Genomic DNA, 19,842 nt, shown 5'->3' with positions numbered 1-19,842 from the left:
TGAACTATGTTAAATAAATGCTAGAATCATTCTGCTCCATCAGTCGTGTTCAGTTAGTTATTGACGTCATGATCAGTTCTTTAAGTTATTAAGGAGTAATGATGTTATTTTTGGCTAGACAAATAACATTCATTCATTTGCAGACCACAGACAATTATTATTATTTTTTTAAATTTCTTTTTTAAAAAATTGAGCTTCAAATTACATTTACCATTTTGAATGTTCATGATTTATGTTAAATAAATGCTATTTGTATTTGAACTATGCATGTATGTACTTGAACTATGTTAAATAAATGCTAGAATCATTCTGCTCCATCAGTCGTGTTCAGTTAGTTATTGACGTCATGATCAGTTCTTTAAGTTATTAAGGAGTAATGATGTTATTTTTGGCTAGACAAATAACATTCATTCATTTGCAGATAATTATTTATTTTTTGATTTCTTTTTTTTTAAAATTCAGCTTAAAATTATATGCACCATTATGATTTATGTTAACTAAATGCTATATGTACTTGAACTATGTTAAATAAATACTATGAAAGCTAGAATCATTCTGTCCGATCAGTCGCGTTCGGTTATTGGCGCAACGATCAGTTCTCTAAGTTATTGACGAGTATTAACGAATATTGACGTTCATTCAATTGCAGACAACAGGCAATAATTTATTTAATTAATTTTTTTAATGCATTTTTTTAAAAAAATTGAGCTTTAAATGATATTTATCATTTTGAATTTTCATGTTTTACTATCCAATGCCCGATTAATTATCGATTTCAAAAGTTTATCTTAAACGATTAAAGGAATCAAATATTTGTAATACTTTGGGTTCTAATGAATTCGTAATTTTGATTTTCAACTATTCAATTTCAAATTTTAATAACATTAAAATACCAACTCGCAAATTTTGTAATATTTTTACTAATTTCAAACCAGTTTAATGTCAGATAAAAATTCTGAACACCATGTTGAATTTTCTATTTTTAATTTTTAAAGTTAGTCTCATAAAATACGCTAATAACAATTAAACATTCTCCATCAATTTTTAAAGAATTTTTTCAATGTCTCCTGGGACGTTTGTGAGACATATTGGTTTCGCTAGCCTTAATTTGAAATATTGGATAGCAGATTTGAAATTGACGAAAAATAATATTTTATACACTTCCTAAAGCTCATTTGCAATTATATTAAGAAACAATATATGGTGAGACTAAGACTTCTTTTATTCAAAATATATAAAGTGTATTTTTAAACCATCCGTTTGTGGATTTTGGAATGATGTGAGGCAATACACCAATTATGTCACACTTTTTCAATATTTAAACTCCATTGTTTGTCATTGACATTACTGATTGACATTGTTTGTCATAAAATGTCACACCATGTTACACGTCTCTCTGAATTACATAAACACGTAATTGCAACACAGAAATAACGCCTTTTTATAGATTCAAATTTTAATTTTAAGCTTTTATTATTTTTCCTCTCGTTTTCAAGCACCATATCATTTGTGAACAGTCCCTTTTCAAAATATTCTGAAAACAAACAGACACATTACACGTCACATTGATATTTTTAATTACTGAATCAAATACAAAAACGTACTTTTTCTTTTAAAAATGTTTTTTTTTGTCAGACTTGGAATTTTTACCTTCAAAATTAGAAGCTACACCCTGAAGAATATTGTTCCAATAATGGACAAGAATGTGTTGAAACGTTAAGATGTTTGAGACCCTTAATATTAGTTTTATATTTTGCAGTATTTCTACCTTCCTCTGAAACTATTCAAACAAATTAAATAGTTATTATATGCAATAGAATCTTGTTTCTCCAAAATAATTTCATACGAATATAATACTTTTTAATTGTTTATTAACTTTCATTATTTAATGCTGTTTAATTTTGAATGACAAAATAAGAACATCGAAAAACAAAATTAAACCGAAAAGTTTTCAAAAACATTCTAAAATGCGTTTTTTTTTAAAAAAAAATTTACTAATTGATAATTTTAATTTAAAAATTATTAAGCTTTACTACTAATAATATTAATGAGTAATAATTAATAATTTTTAAATTAAAATTATTAATTATTACCAAGAGACAAAAAAATGAATGTTTTAACTTTTTCAAAAATATTATGAAAATAGAGAAGCATTTTCGTGAAAAAAAAATTATTTTTGGAGAAAGTGGGAAAAACATATGGTCCTTGATCGATCCAGATAATTGGACAATCCGGTAAATTGGTGTTCAGATAATCGGTGCTCTACCGTATATAATTTTTTACTTATTACTTGGCAGTATATATATAAATTTTTTTAGCAGTTATAAAAAGATTAAAATGGTGAAGCTTTTCTCAAAAACAAAAGCATTAAAAATTTCATAGTAGAAACTAAAAACAACTTAAAAACTATTTAACTGATTTTCACTAAATTTTATCTTCTTTTAACTCTATATATTTCACATATGCTATAAGAGTTACTGACCTTAATAAATTTAAGTATTACTTAGTAGTAGTACATACTAAATTTAAGTAGTTTTTATTTGGCATCATTAAATTTAGGCTTATTTTTCTCTGAACAACAATGACCTTTGAAACTTTGATACTATTTTAAGCTCTAATTTTATCTTCAAAATATTATGAGGAACTTACATGAAATAAAACAACTTTCATTAAAAGCGTTGGTTTTCTTTTTAATTCTTCATAGAAATTTTCAATGGCGAATTGCGTTCCCACTGAACTCTTTTTGCTATCAAATAAACATTTTCTGTTCTCTCATGCGTTATCATTATGGGCAACAGACCAAATCCAAACACAAAGAATGGTTGAGGAGTAAATTACTTTCCTGATATTCTAACATTAGCTTTTGAAGCTTTTGTTAAATTATTCAGCGGTATAACTGTGTTATCAAAATAATGGCACTGCCTTTAGTGCAATAGAGCAGAGTTTCCAAAATGGTGATCTGAGGAACCCTTAGGGTTCTGCGGATGAATCACATGAATTCTGAGAGTTAGGAATTTTTTTGAACTGGTAATAGTTTTTAAACCTTGTAATTAAATTTATATCCATTTAATAATCCATTATTTATTTAATATTTCCCTTACTTTTATGAAATTATTTAGTTAAAATGCTTGTCGAAATAATGTTTTTTTCTAACAGCAATATAATGAATGAATGAGGAAAAGGATGTAGGGTAAACTAACCAGTAAAGGAACACTTAAGCTTCGCTTGCCTTTTAAAAAATCATATTAATTTCCAAATTCGTAATTTCAGTTAAATGACAGTGTCAACAAAATTTGTTTCTAATTGCAAATTATGTAAAAAAATTGTAGAGAACTTACATAATATTGTTTTGAAGTTTTGGAGGTTCAAATAACAAGTAGTAAGAAGACCAAGTGAAGGAACAGCTCTTACCAGTGAATGAACACCCAGTAAAGGAACACTTAATTTTGGTTATTTTTTAATGCTCTTCGTGAATTTATAAGCCATACAAATATTTAAAAACAAGCCTATTCTTGAAATTATAACATATAAATACTTGGAAAATGTTAACTTCTTTTTGTTATCATGAATTGAAAATTAAAGTGTCAACATATTAACACATACTGTTCATTCACTGAGAAATCTATGCCCAGTAAAAGAACATGCCTGTTCCCTCACTGGTTAAAACTTGTTTTTCGTGTTCTTAACATACTTTTGATGCGGAACATCACTAAAGGTACAAGAAAATTAAAGTTTATCTTTTATTTTCATTAACTTAGAAAAAAACCTAGTAAAGGAACTCTTGTTCCTTCACTGGTTTTTCATCGTTTGGTGATCCAGTGAATAAACACCCCCTTATCTCAGTACTTTATTATGCTATGATGCTTAAAAAAATAAAACGTAACTTCAATAACTATATTTTGAATTCACTTTTTCAGAGTGAGAAAAATAAAACTATTACATGCAATTAATTCCACTTCAAGCATATAAATGCAAACACTCACCATATAATTTTTTCAAAGAAACAAGGTGTTGCAGAGATAATAAAAAATTCAAAATTTTTTCCAGAGAAGTCTATTTGACCAGGCAATCCAAAACATTACTAGATGACATCCTATTGCTTGGCAGTAAGCTATTGTTACCAATCAATCTAAAGAAAAACTTTCAAATTCTTATTTTTAATCAATATATATGAAATGTTCCTTCACTGGTTGGTTTACCCTATGCATATGTGAAAAATTCCATCAGTATTTCGCTTCGAAGGAAAATAGCCAAATTCAACTATGAAGAAGCAAGTTTCTCTGAATATCATCCTCATCGTTTTTTTTTTCGTTTTCGCGTTTTTTATATTTTTGAAAATCATATTTTAGCTCATTTCTTTTTTCAGTTTATGCACGCACTAAATTCAAATTAAGAACTAGACTACAAAAGCCACTCCAGACCTGTGATATTCAAATGTCTGACATAAAAAAACAGTATTCATAAACTAAAATTCATAAAACGATATGATAAAAAAAATACATTCTCTTAAATATTTTCAAATTAATTAATAAAATTTAGATCATTATATATTTTAAAAATAACTAATAATCTTTCGTTAATTAATATGTTCACAATAGCTAAGGAAATTTATTCCTTAAGTCTTGGGATCCCGTCAAAAGAAGGTAGACTATTTTATGTTCCACAGCCCAAAAAACCGATGCAGTAGACAATCGGTTATCCGGAATAATCAGGACCAGTGCCAATCCGGCAAATGAAAAATAAAGCTTTTTTAAGAATGGACAGCTTTTTTTAAAAACGGCTATGAGCTCTTAGTAATGATTAATGATATATGATTAAGTAATTTCTCTGTTTACTTTTTCCAGGCTTAAGACTGAAAATTGAAGTTGTGCCTATTATATCATACTAAAATGGCATGTTTAAGATATTTAACTCTTTTAATATTTATTTTTTTCCAAAAACTGAGAGAGAGCATTTCAAAACATGTTTCAATTTCTTCTAATTCCTGAAAAAAGAGGAAATCTGCACTCGTACTAGAATGCACCCCACACCCATAAAAAGTACCCCTCGCCCATATTGAACGGTTTATCGGAAACTCTAATTTTCAAAATTATAGTTTTCATAAACATACATTTAGTAACAAATACAAAAATGAGAAATAAATTTAATCTAATAAATGGTTGTTATGACATGTTTTAAAGAATCATGACAGAGCTGTCCCAAATTTTATCGTTTATTTGGTAATTTTAACTTTTTGATCTGTACTCTTACCAAATAGATTGATAATAATCTGTTCACATTTTTATTACTTATTTAAAAAGGCGGTTTATTTAAATGGCTTATAGGAGTTAGATGACTGTTTCTTATTTGTTATTTTAATATAATTTATCAATTGCAACAAAAGATAAAGGAACATGAATGATGGCTGCAAATGTTTAATTAAAGTGTTGTAAAGATACTAAATTTAGACATATCAAACTATGGTGATTGCTTTATCCATCTTTCAAGGGACTGGTGGGATTTATATATTTAAATATCTGGTTTTTTTGTAAATACAAAGAGAGACTTAAAAACTCTTTTCAGTTTGTAAAACAGATAGCGCAATTTTTTAAAAGACAGCAACAATATACATCTAGTGTTATAGCTTGATTCTAACTCATTACATTTAAGTTTCAGAGTGGTTAGTGGAGCAGAAATACTGCAAGGCGAGATAGCAGAAATACTGCAGCAGAAATACTGCAACCTTCATATACTATTGAGGCCTGAATTGCCGCGGGTTGTTGTCGTTCTGCCAAACTCTATGAAGCAGAAATTCTCTTCTTCTCATTGGCACGTCAGCCTGGGATGAGCCTTAGCCTTCTCAACAAGCCTATGCTAAGACATTCTTCCCTTAGCCAAGGTTCTCCAGTTTATTATCTTTAAAACTTGCAGGTCCTTTTCAAGGCAGTCTAAAAATCTTAGGTTTGGTCGTCCTCCTTTTCTTGTACCTGTTGGCCTGGCACTGAAAACGTTTTTGGTTATCCTGCCATCCTCCATTCTTATAATGTGGCCTGCCCATTTAATCCTTTGAATTTTGATAAATTTAATGACATCAGGTTATTTATATGCTATGAAGCAGAAATAGGGGTATCAATATCCTTGTGTTGTTTTTCTAACTTTTGTGCCATTTGTTTTTTTTTCTTACTAGAGATAATCCGCTTTTTGTATTAAGCACATGAGCCTGTATATGTATCTAAACCAAATTTATTTATTTACTGTTACACACCATGGTGACGATTCGTTGAGCCCGCTATCTCAATTTTAAATCGCGTTTGGTGAAAAAACAAGACTGCTGTAAATAATAATAATCGTAATAAACTAGTTCAAGAATTTATTTATTTATCCATTGGTACTCATATAAACTGCTGTTTGTAGAAAATGCAACACCATGAAAGAATCATCAGAATCAAATGAAATTTAATGCAGAAACGACTTGTACTGATACAAATAAATGATGAAATTTTCAAAACAAAAGAAACAAATTAAGCGTCCGAAATCAGTATTTGGTGCAGCCACCACGCGCTGCAATAAGTGCTGCTATACGACGTGGCATGGAGTCAAACAGATGTTGAATATCTGCTTGAGGAAGAGAATTCCATATCGCTTGTATGCGCAACCAAAGTTCGTCTTTGGAAACTGCAGGACGCGGATCACGAGTGAGACGCCGACCAACCATATCCCACACGTGCTCAATAGGCGACATATCCGGCGAATAAGCAGGCCAAGGAAGAAGTTGCATGCGTTGTGCTGAACAGAAGTCTCTAACAGTCCGCGCAACATGTGGGCGTGCATTATCCTGCTGAAAGATAGCTCCAGGGATGCCTTGAAGGAAAGGAACGACTTCGGGCTGTAGCACTTCACGGACGTATCTGTTGCTATTGAGATTACCCTCAATTCGTATCAAATTGGATCGTCCATGATACGAAATCGCACCCCAGACCATAACTCCGGGTGTTCGACCACTATGTCGTTCAATAATACACTCAGGAAGGCAGCGTTGACCGACATAACGTCTAACACGAACACGGCCATCATGGGTCCACAAATTGAAGCGTGATTCATCTGAAAAGACAACTTGGTGCCAATCAGCTCGCCAGTCTCTGTGCTCAAGAGCCCACTGCCGACGCAGCCGTCGATGATCCGCCGTGAGGGGAATCCTGTATAATGGCACCCTTGCACGCAATCCACGGCGCAGCAGACGACGACGAATTGACGAAGCCGACAATTGTACACCTGTAGCAGTAGACCAATGTGCTGCCAGCTGCCTGGAGGAAGCTGTGCGATCATTCACCGCCATGCGGAGCAGGTGTCGATCATCGCGCTCTGACGTCACCTTCTGTCGTCCAGTGCCTGTTTTTCGAGTTGTTCGGTGCTCGTCGGTCCACTGCTTCCAAACTCGCATCACTGTGGAACTGTTCCGCTGCATACGAGCTGCTATTGCGCGATAGGAAAATCCTCCTTCTCGAAGGCCGATTATCCTCCCTCGTTCAAACTCCGTAAGTTGCTTGAATTTCTTATTCTTCCGTCGTGGAGGCATACTCAGGTCTCACTAAACGTTTGCCACTAACAAATAATCATAGACTATTTTCAACGTCCCGCTACAGCACTTTATTTATACGCTTTCAGCATCAATTCAGAGGGCGCTGCGCGCGCCACGCACGCGCGATGGCTCTGAAACTTTATTAATTTGCATAATATCCTATAATTGACATTTGCTGCGAATTTCATTTGATTCTGATGATTCCTTCATGGTGTTGCATTTTCTACAAACAGCAGTTTATGTGCACGCTCTTATGCTTATCTCAAAGTATGATTTATTATAAGCTCTTGTCAAGTTAAAGAACAGATTGCACAAATTTGAGAAAGACATTACAAAGATGTATTTACGAGGAGCTTCAAATCCCACCGTGTCCCAGTAGAGTGTGATTGTGATGTCTTTCTCTATCTTGTGCTATTTGTATTTTGACCTAACAAGAGCATATAAGTCGATCAATGGAATGAGAACGCAAGACTATGTATGCGTGGGGGACAATAGATAAATAAATAGATGCATCCAGGTTTGCGGTGGAATTCGAATTCGCGAACTCTTCGCGTCTATTTTGGGATGGTCTTGTAGTGAGCTGATTGTAAAGACACGGTTCCCAGTAGAGCACCGAAGTCAAGTATCACTGGCTGCGGTCAGCTAGTGGGTGACCACTTTGATCTGTCTATGTAGGGACCGATAGTGCGCGGTATCGGTCCTCGTTAAATTGTTCTACCGTTAAGTGCTCGAAACTCGTACTACTAAAGCAGGTGAGTCATCCTCTCTACAGAGGATTAAAATCTACAGAGGATGGCATGTCTTCGGATCATCCTCAGGGATCTTTTCCAGACCGTCGCCAATAGCCATTGTGCAGCTCTAGTGCGACGTAAATAAAGTACCTACTTACCTATTTTAGGATGCCCTGATTCATTTTTCATGCTTTAAAATGCCGTTAGATTTTAACTTATAGAGCACATAAAAAAATCCAATTGTTTCCTTAATACTCATGTTTCCTTAATATACAACTCTTACAACTCGTGTTTCCTAAATAAAGTAAAATTTAAAAAAAAAACCATGAAAAAGCAAGTTAATAAGTGTTTACAAAATAAAGTAGAGATTATCAAACTGAACATTTCAGCAGCATCTCAAACTATATTAGTGCTGTTAAAATTACCGAGTTTTGGTTAAAATAATCAAATTTTACCACATTTACGCATATTATATTACATTTACATTACCAAATTTTACCTACTAAACGGCATGGTAATAAAAATAATATTTTTTTGTTAATTTTACGAAAAGTCTTTACCAAAGAGCTTCGGTAAAATTAATCCTGCTTTTTGGTGTTAGCATAGAGCCAGAAACAAGGTAAATTTAACTTTATTCTGGTAATTTTGATCATACTTTTTATTCTTAGTGTACAAAGAAAAACTACAGTTTTTTTCTAACATGTAAAGCATTTAAGATCTGACGTCCTAATAATTGAAAAAATATTTAAGAAAACTGAAAATTATTCATTATTGATTGACTGATTTACTTCTAAAATTCGTCGAATTAGCGATTTGTTCATAAATGAAAAGTAACGTTTTTAACGTTTAAGCTTTATAACCGTTTAAAAGTTCAGCGTCCACGGAGATGGTATGCTTAGTTTAAATTTTAAACTTTACTTTAAGTCATTCAAACTATGTCATTTTTTGTTTTCTTTGGAGAAGAATATGCATAGCATAAAAAGCATAGCATGTTTAGCATCTTTTCAGCTCATGCCTATTTAAAACCGGAGTGAGTGTTGATATTTATTCTAATATTGTATCCGAAAATTGGTCAATTATTAAATTAATTAAGCAAGATACTTAAAAACCTAATTCAGCTAATTATAGTGGGGTTTTGGAAATTATGTAGAAATTATGTACTCACAATTTGGAAATTATGTGCTTAGTAATGACTTTTATATTTCTAAATGTATGCAAAATTTCAAAAATTCAATTTAAATGTAAAGATTTTAAATAGTTCAAATTTAAATTTCAATATGTTCAAAGTTTAATTTAATTACATGTAAGTTTTGTTTTATTTATAAGAACAAATTTAAAATATTTTTCACTTTATTTGAGTTTTATTAATTAAATGTAAAATATTTTAAGCGAAAATACTTTAATACTTGGTTTTCTCTAATCTTTTATTTCATGTTGCAGTTAATGGTTTTTCAGTTTTAAAAAATGTTGTACGCATAAATGAATAAAATATTATTTAAAATATTTTTAAACTGCTATATGCAAGTAGAGAAAAGGATATCTGAAGAAAGAAAAATGATAGTTTAATCTTCCTGTCTCTTAAGTCGGTTCAATTAATCGATTACATTTCCTGATCAAAGTTTGATATCAAACTTATTTCAAATATGCCGCAGGCCTAAATGAATTTTTGATTTTTCCTTCTTACATTAGGGCAACACTTAAACAAAGGAAAAGTAGCGCAGTATTCAAGATTTTTTTTAATAGATAGTGGAAGGATTGAAGCAGATTAACTGAAATATATGAAATTTTTTTGTTATTACTTACATTGCAAAAGCTTTAAGTGTATTTCAACACCAAAAATGATGGCAACTACTTTACTAAGCGTGATAGTAAAACACCACAGGTAACTTTGGTTATTCGTGTTTTATTACACCAAAACTCAAGGAGAGTTCCTGTCGTGGTCAAACACCAAGAATGTTCCTTTACACTAACTGGTGTTAGGTAGCTGCCACCAATTTGATATTTTGTAACGCTAACATTTATAATAACAACAACATATCATAAGCATGCATTTCAGAACAGTAAGTTTTAATATACAATTAAAAATAAGGACAATTAATTTAGGAAACATGTACACTGACATACACACTAATTATAAAAATATAATTAGTTTTTAAAGCAAACCTACGTGTGGCATAGAGAGAATATTAAGAAGAATTCGAATTCGGCTTAATTGAATACTTAAATAATATTATTAAAAAAATTTGATTGTAAATAATTAACTGGAAGCTTATTATCACATTTCTTATTTATTTCAAAAATTTAAGAGAAATTCGTGAAGACGATTGTTAAGTTGATGAACTTTTTTAATATATTTTATAAGATACGAAAAGGATGCAAGTCAGCACAGCTATTTTTAAAATGCAATTTAAAATAAGAATAATTAGTTTAGGAAATACTCACTAATTTTCAAAATATAATTAGTTTTTTGTAGTTATTGTTGTCGTAGGCCACTAAGGCAAGGTGTGCGATTGTTCTTGTTTTCCAGTGGCGGCATCTATGGCCAAGAATTCAGCTTCTGCCACACCCGTTTATAAGGCCGACACATTTATACATCCTTTCATTCATCCGCAGATAGTAATTATGACCTGAACCAGAGAACTATCATTCTCCAATTGAGTACCATCAGAAGTATAATATGTTATGGAAACATGGAGGACTTTGCCACCCGAAAGATTTGGCGTGCACCAGTCAACATTTACTACACTGGGAGTCTTCGTTTGGCTGGATTCAAACTCCTGTTTTCTGGAACGAGGTCCAGCACCAACGAGGCTAACCCTGCCATAATTGTTTGTAAATCAAGCATACGCGTACCATAGAGAGAATATTAAGATGAATTCCAATTAGGCTTAACAGAACAGAATCAGATGGAAATTAAATATTATAAAACGCTTTAGTTCAATTCGTAGATAGTTAAAGACTAAAATATAATTATCCTTATTATACAGCTAAAAACATATTTACATTTTGTAATGAGGAACGTCTGTTTCTGCAGATATATAACAATGACAAAACAACAACGAACTCAAACTATTTCTCAATCGATTGCAAACAATTTACCGGTAGCTTATCATCACATTTCTTATTTTTCTCGTAAATTTAAGAGAAGTTCATGAAGATGATTGTTATGCTTATGAGCTTATCATTTTTTTAAGATTTGTTTTCCTTAAAACCCTTATTTTGGACTTTAATTCAATTTTTCAGGTATTTTTCGCAAAAAAACAGCATTCGAACTTGATCGAAATTTTTAATTTTTTCTAAAATATTATCGAAAGTTTCAGAAAGAAATTTTAGGTAATGAAAATCATGAAATAAGAATTATTGAGAAATAATAAGTAAGTTTGAAAACAAGAAATAAGTTAACTCAGAGGTAGGAAGAAGTACCATTTTAAGAAAGGGGATCATAAAATGAAATCTTGTTTTTTGATAATAGTTTATGTTTGTTTCTCTGAGAGTAGAATTTATAAAAAAAATAGTAAAATTTAACATTGCTTTATAATAGTCGTAGGTATGAGTCTGAGAATAGAAGAAGTAATTTTGATAGTAAACACTGGCATTATTTTCAAAAATTGTGAATTTTTATTGAATTCTAAACTATATACTATACCGTTATGCATTGAAAAACTTATCGAGTTATTGAGTATTAATTCATACAAGAAGTAATTTGCATAGAAAACACAAGTTTTCAAATAAAAATTGTGAATTTTTTGATTCATAGACTATACAGTTCAGTATTATGTATAGAATATCATATCGGATCTTGGAAAAGGGAGGTTTAATTTCATTTTGCATATTTTCTTGGGGCATAATTTCATTGATATTAAACCCAATTTCATCTTTTAAAGTGTGAGAGGCTTGTCGGAGTTAACCCCAGACTTCTAAAAACTCCTAAAAAAGGCCTGAAAACTCCTAAAATTAGACGATATGGATGGCCAATTTTGATCTTCAAAACAGGATAGTACATGACCAGTAAATGATACAATGCTCAAAATATCTCAAATAATTATGGTATCGCAATGATCAAAAAATTTTGTCATGTTCTTAATAATTCTGAAGCATCTGATTTTTTTTCCATAGCAACGTTTTATAGCACAATAAGCCCAATCTTGCATATTTTGGGACAGCATTTAATTTCAAATTTTTTTCTTCACAAAAATTTTATTGATTTTTATATAATTTCAATATTTTACTGTTTATTTATATCAAATTTGATTTTTTATTATGTTATATTCAAAAAACTTAGGTGCCAGCTGTGGCTAAATTGAGGGTATGCATGTAAAGCACTTCATTTTATTATTAATTTACTAAACCTTTAATTATCAAGTTAGATTACAAGCAAAAATTTCATTTCTGAAAAAAAGAATACCGTGTTTGTATTAAACTTATAAATCTATGCTAGTCTAGATGAAAGATGATCTGATCGTTAGCAATCATCATTGCATAATGATTGGAGTGAATATAGGGCCGATATGACAACCGTAACTAAACATGGTTCCTTATATAGCCAGTGAATAAAGAGAAAAAAAATGAGGAAAACAAAGGAAGTGAATTGCATCAGTGAATCAGTGATTCGAGAAAACAATTTTTAAATAAATAAAATTTTTCATAAATTTATGATTATTTAATAGTAAATTTTTTAATTCAATGAATACATAAAAATTATATATAAATATTACAAAATACAGTACCAGAATATATAGATTGTCATAGTAAATAAGAAGAAAAAAATCATTAGTAACTAAGTAAAATGTAATGAAAATGTTGATAGTTAAAATATTGCGTGATATGTAAAATAATGCATGATACAGAAAAAATTATATTATGACATGAAAAATATTACATGATATGAAAAATATTACATGATATGTAAAATATTACATGATATATGAAATATTGCATGGTATGTAAAATATTGCATGATACGTAAAATAATACACTATACGATATTGATATGAGATATTAACATGACATGTGCAAAGTAAGATGATATAAAATATCTTGAGCATTTAATTTAAATGACATTTAGATTTAAATTTATATATGAAGCAAATTCTGAAAATGTTAGGAATTGTTATATTTCTAAAAATGTCAGACATTTAAAACTTTATACACATTAAATTTATTTTATATTTATGAAAGTAAATTATAAATGATTCATGTATGTGGGTTTTAATGTATTCCCTTATCCAAACAGGTCATACAACATTGAACCATGTGAACAGGATGATTCCCCATGACTCTTAGTTTCAGACAGCATCTTGGCTATTAGTCCGGCTACTAACATCTCAGCCAAGACATTATCATCATTGCGAGGATGTTTAGCAAAGGAAACACTCATTACAACAATCAGGCTCAAAATAATGAAAATGGAATAAATGGATTTCATCTAGGAAGACAAATTGAAAACAGTGTTAGAGAAAACAAATTTAACAATAAACCACAATCTACAACAAGATGTTCTCATAATGTTTTTATATCTTAAAAGATGAATAATAAAGATGAGTATAATGAATGAATAATAAAGAATGCATCATTAAAATAAATTTGTTTAATGAATTATATATATGAAATGTTATCAAGCATTAAAAAGTTATGCATCAAAAAGACAAAAATAGACAAAATATTGCTGTTTGCTATATTAAAAAATAGAAAGAAAAAGACGATAGAACGGACCAATGAATCTAATCGATTATCTATTCAAAACATTCCACGCGATAAAAAAATTCACTTTCAAAATGGTTTTATGGTTTCAAAATACCATATTCAATAATAGTTTCAGACGTTTTTTGAATAGTAAAATATTTCTGTTGTTTTTCATTAAGAAAAAAAAAATCAAGATTTCCTTTGAATTCCATAAAAAAAAGACTTCAAAGCTAATTTTTTTAAATTCAATCTTAAAATTTTGACTGCGGCCAGTAAGCGGGTGGGTGACTACTTTGATCAGCCAGCGAAGGGACCGAGGGTGTGCGGTATCGGTCCTCGTTAAACTGTTCTGCCGTAAAGTGCTCGACTTCACGAGCTGGCCGTCGGGCTACCAAAGCAGGGGAGGCATCGTCTCTGCAGAGGATCAAAATTGCGATGGTATGCTTTCGGATCATTCTCTGGGATGTTTCCCAGACCGTCGTCAATAGCCCATTGTGCAGCTCTAGGGCGAAGTAAAATAAAATAAAGTATCTACCTTAAAATTATAAATAGAGCTGCAATTAACAAGATAGTGATCCTGTTATCCTTTGAATACTGAAAACATTGTCCAACTTTGGGGCAGATTTCTGTCAAAAGATGAATAAATACCCTCAACCGATCTTGCTCTTAGTACATTGAGTATTTCTGCTTGGGCATTTTGATTCTTTTGCCCTCACTGTTATGAGGGAACTCGAGCATTTTGACTCACGTAGTCATTAGTCAACGCATTATACCAACACACCGTAGTTTTGAAAACATCGTAAATTACATCGTCGTTTTGAAACTAGTTGCATTCTTGCATAAGTTTTTCGGGTAAATCTTACACCATCAATTAAAATTAAAATGTTCAATTTCATTACCGTATTTTATGGTGTATTATTGAACTCGCTGAACATTTTAATCGATATGAAATTTAGGGGGTCTGCGTGTACACCGAGAATACGTTTAGGCTTAAAGAATTTTTTCTCAGATCTAACTCTTAAAGCATACAAAATTAGTGTAATATATAAATAATAAAAGTAACAATCAAACTTTTACATAACCAACACTTTTTTTTCTTCTTTTTCTTTTATTATTTTTTTTACGAACTATCGTCTTATACTACAAGAGATACAACTTCCTTTTTTTACTCCCACGCCAGATCTTTTTTAGTACCATGAAACTAATTACACGCAAAAAATCTTTTAGAAAAACTACGGTTGTTTGCTTGTACGTAGTTTACAGAACTGTAAACTACGGTTACAGATCTGTTATAAATATTACAATAAGTTTGCATTAACATTTTCCCTGCATCCACAATAATTTGGCAGGCATGATGCCTATGTTTGGAAAACTAAATTAAATTTTTTAAACTGACCAAATATCAAGAATTCATTAGAAGCAGAATATCAGAAGTTTATTATTATTTGATTATAGAGAAGCGAAATTTCGGCGGGATACCAAGCATACATCTGCTATCGTGTGGAATTTGTGACATATTTAACCATTATAATATACCTAACCATTATACTATGAGTAGTTGTTAATGATCATATAAGCTCCACTTTAGAATGGGAGTAAATTGAAATTAGTTCAACTCTTCAGGAAGCTATTTATAAGTTAAAATCAAAGAAACACTTAAACAAAAAATTTTAGCCTAGAATTTATATTTATTGCTTCCGATTTTACGAACTCGTGCGAAGGTAGAATTTGTCATTTATTTTTTAATTAAATCTTTACTTTACCTTTAAGTATGACTGTTTTTAATCATTACTTTACTAAAGTAATGTTTTCACATATCTGCTGTAACAAAAAACTTAATTGTATTAACGGTTTATTATTACAATTTAAGTACAGGGAGTATACTTCAGTTTTTACAACAGATGGCAGCACTATAGTTTAGAAACTAATATAATAATCAACATTAAATCCATTCACACACTGTGAAACACCTAGAAAATAATTGTTTGTCATAAATTCCTCGATACTATACTTTGAAACTAGAAGGTGGAAGTGAAATATATTTTTCTTTAACTTTTTATTTTGATAGGTTATATTTACAACTTAATAAAACGTTAATAAAAAGATTTTAGTTCAGATAAAAGATGGCAGCACTATTTTACTTTTTTGTTCCAAAGCAAAGTTTGATTGATATTTATTTACTTTGAATATTTTCAATAATATACTCTTATTAAGTAATAAGTTGTTCAGTAAAATTAGTTTTTAAATTCAGCAAAATGAAAAATTATATTGTTCAGTAAAAGTCAAATTTTATTAAAAATGTCTAGGAATTTGTTTTTTAATGAATAGTTGTGTTTGTAATTATTTCTTAAATAATAATATACCTTTCGGTACACTTAAAATTTTTTACAAGAAAGAAATCGCTGGAATTTTGTATAAATTTATGTGAATGTTTTTAAAAAATCCGATGAAGTATATTTGTTTATGATATGTGAATAATAGGTCGAAAAGAGGCAAAATAGGTAAAACATTTCCTTAAAATTTTGAAAAAAAATTTTTTTACAATTTTTTTGTTTAAAATATAATTCTAATGAAAAATATAAATTGTAATTAACTTAATACGGGAATGTAAGGTGTTTAAACCAGCAAGAAAATGTTTTGATTTTTGATTCATTATGTGTGTTTCGAAAAACGTAGACAAATATTAATATACTTTTATATTAAAATTTTTTTTCACTAGAGGTAAGTGCCAAAACATTTGTGACTAAACACGGCTTTTGTTGAATATCATTAATGGTTATTTTTTAAATCTTGTATTGAAAATATTGAAAAATATTAACTAGTGAAAACAGTGAAAACCTTACAGCTTAAACTTTTTCGACTTTTATTAAATAAAATAATAAAAAAATACAAATATTTATTAAAAGTTGTATTTTGCATTGAATTATCATTAGATAAACAAATTTTATAATTGCCAGCAAAATTTTTTCAATCGTTTCAAAAGTTCTGAGATACGCGAAAAGTAAAATTAACATTAAGGGATCCAAATTTTCCACCACTCTCCTTCAAACTATTTGGTCCATATTTCCCAGAATTGCAGTCAAAAATCTACATGCTTCGAAAAAGCGTTCGGATTTATGGAGAAAGTATATTTAAGTACTACTTAAAATGCGTCTTCTGTGTCAACTTAAATAGTTGTCTACGTTTATGCGTCTACTTAAAATATCGTTTGCGTATACCACAATTATGCTAATTAATTAGCATACTTGTAGTCACCCCGTCGAAATATTAAGATTGAATAATAGAAAGTGAAGATCTGATGAGTGAATCAAAAGTTATTTAGATGGTCAGTTTATTTTTGTGTGTACTGTACATTATTTATGAAAGATTACTAATTTTAAATTATAATAGACTGTAATTTATGTAAACAAATTCCTCTGCTTTTCTGTCTGCACATTTTTGATTTTTGAATTGAAAAGAATTTGATTAGAATTTTGAATTGAAAATATTTATAAAAGTTGAAATCTTTCACGTTTGAGAATGTTTTTTGAAACATAAACATTTGGAAAAGTGAAGACCGAAAACTTTTAATATCGGTGGAATTTGATTGGTTTATGAGCGTCCTTGCAGAAGAGGGGAATAATGTTGAAAATAAAGTGGAATTTAAATAAAAAATGCACGATAGCTGTAGAATAAAAATATTTTTCTATTTTGTATTATATTTGGTTAATAAAAACAATATAACGAATCAGATTTAGCCATAAAGCAATCCTTTTATTCTCTAAAATCGTTATTTATACTTCATTAGATAATCCGGATTGAGGATTATCCTTTAATTTTCAAATTCTTGATTAACCAGGATTATCCGGTTCGTGGATTATCCTAAACAAAAAAGGCAAGAAAGTTATGAATGCGGGAAAATATTCAGCTGTCCGCATTCTTTCATCCCCATTATTGCTTTGAATATCAGCTGATCTTTTGTACAGATGTATTGTACTAGCAGTTGTAAAACTAAATGTAACTTTAAAGTTTATGTTCATTACCTCTTTCTTGTAACAGAAATTATAAATAGCCTTTTTTAGTATTATATTCTTCTAATTTTCTATATATTTTTTATTATGTATGCTTTCATCCTCATTATTCCTTTGAACAAATTCAGCTTATCTTTCCTACAGATATTTTGAACTAGCAGTTGTAAATACAAACATAACATTAATGTTTATGTTCATTACCTGTTTCGTGTGAAACAAATTGTAAATATCCTATTTTCATATTATAATCTTATAATTTTCTATATTTTTTTTATTACGCTTGAATAAATTTGATCATCTAGGATCTGTGATTGTCAGTAAAACATGATTAAAAAATGATTGTCAAATTTATATTGTTAAGTTCAATACATTTCTTAAGAAGATATAATTGAAAATTAGAATTAATTTTATTTCGAGAGGTTCCTTTGTAGATGGACTGCTCAAAAATTTTGAAAGCTACTCAATTATAAAATATGACCTGAAGGGATTGTTAATTTCAATTTACAATTTTAATTTTAAGGACGACAATTAAAAATTGTATCCTTGTACATTAAACACAAATGTTAACATACCTTCACGAACGTGATTTTTAGATCTTCAAACCAGCATGGACTAAACTGAATCAATATGCTCGTTCCCGTTTTTATAAGAAACAATTCGCATTTGTCTCATATCAGTTGTTTTGGAAGAAACCGTCAATCTTGTTGCGTTTTCGCACCTTTTTTTATCTATAGCTGAAATAGGGTAAAAAATTACGTTCGAAAGAGGATGATGCGTATGTTTAGAGAATAAAATGGTTAGAAAATTAAGGGAAGGTTCGTAAAATATCTCTGACACTTTGAGGAAAATGAAGATGACAGTTATGGATATTTTAAGCAGTGTTTTTCGACCATGCAAGCATTATGGTTTGACTGGAAAAGTTTAACTCGTCATTTAGAGGCTTGTTCGCACGAATTTATAGTCCAAAAATAAAAACCGATCAATAAAACCCAAAAGTAATTCGAGTATGTTTTGGTTAAAGATTACTTTTAGGGTGAAAATAGATTTACTCACTGAAAAACTTCTGTGACTTCATTTTTATTATTTCTCGTTCGTTATCAGGTTGGGCTTTGCAATCAAAATTTAGATCACCCTCCAACTAGTTATAGCAGTTAAATATTTATTAAAACTTCTTGCCTACTGACAATATAAGTTTAAATTGGTTTCTAACCACTGTATGTAGAATTTACATCTTATTATCGGCAAAAGAAATCGTCGAACAAGTATTTTGACCACTTTCCGATTAAGAGTTTTAAATCTTAACTTGAGCTCTGTGCTGGATAAAAACTGAAATTTCGATCTTTTTTTAAACTGTTACATGTAGAATTAATAGTAACATATATTTCAAACTAGCCGCCTAAGGCGGCCAGCTGTCCGCCACGCTGAAGGTTTTCACAAATAAAGTTTTTTAAAACATAGCAGGAAATCTGAAGATTAGTGGACAATTAAAGTGTTCCTGTCCTGCAATTTTGTCTTCATATCCAGTTCTGCTGCAGATGTGTTATAGCTCTTGAGGATGTTTGAAATTATATAGCTACAACGCTTAAGAAAAAAAAAAAACTAAAATGCCAAATACATGAAAAGAACACGAAAACGAATAAATTTTTTATGGTATCAATTTTTATTACTATATAATTTTTTATGGTATCAAATTCTATTTCTATATCTGTTACGTCAAGCACTCAGGTATTATAATTTGATCTAGTTGTGCTTGTATAATTTTGATCTAGTTGCGCTTTCTACGTCATTTTGTTAACATCGTTTGGTTTGTTATTTAACATCGTTTGGTTTGTTATTTCTAAGTTAACTTTCAAAAAATTGG

At 30.0% G+C, this 19,842-nt stretch overlaps 1 long non-coding RNA gene across 1 annotated transcript; it reads left to right on the top strand.

Moving 5' to 3' along the window:
• Positions 1–5,662: 5,662 nt before the first annotated feature.
• Positions 5,663–13,871, top strand: LOC147815744 (uncharacterized). The gene is made up of 2 exons (XR_015431367.1): positions 5,663–5,878; positions 13,523–13,871. It is a non-coding gene; the product is annotated as an uncharacterized LOC147815744 (long non-coding RNA).
• The last annotated feature ends 5,971 nt before the right edge of the window (positions 13,872–19,842 follow it).

The sequence above is a fragment of the Parasteatoda tepidariorum genome, chromosome 2 (genome assembly GCF_982258835.1).
Source record: "Parasteatoda tepidariorum strain Cologne lab strain chromosome 2, Ptep-v5.0, whole genome shotgun sequence".
Lineage (NCBI taxonomy): Eukaryota > Metazoa > Arthropoda > Arachnida > Araneae > Theridiidae > Parasteatoda > Parasteatoda tepidariorum.
Note: the sequence above shows the minus strand (reverse complement) of the source record. Positions and strands in the feature narration are given on the sequence as shown.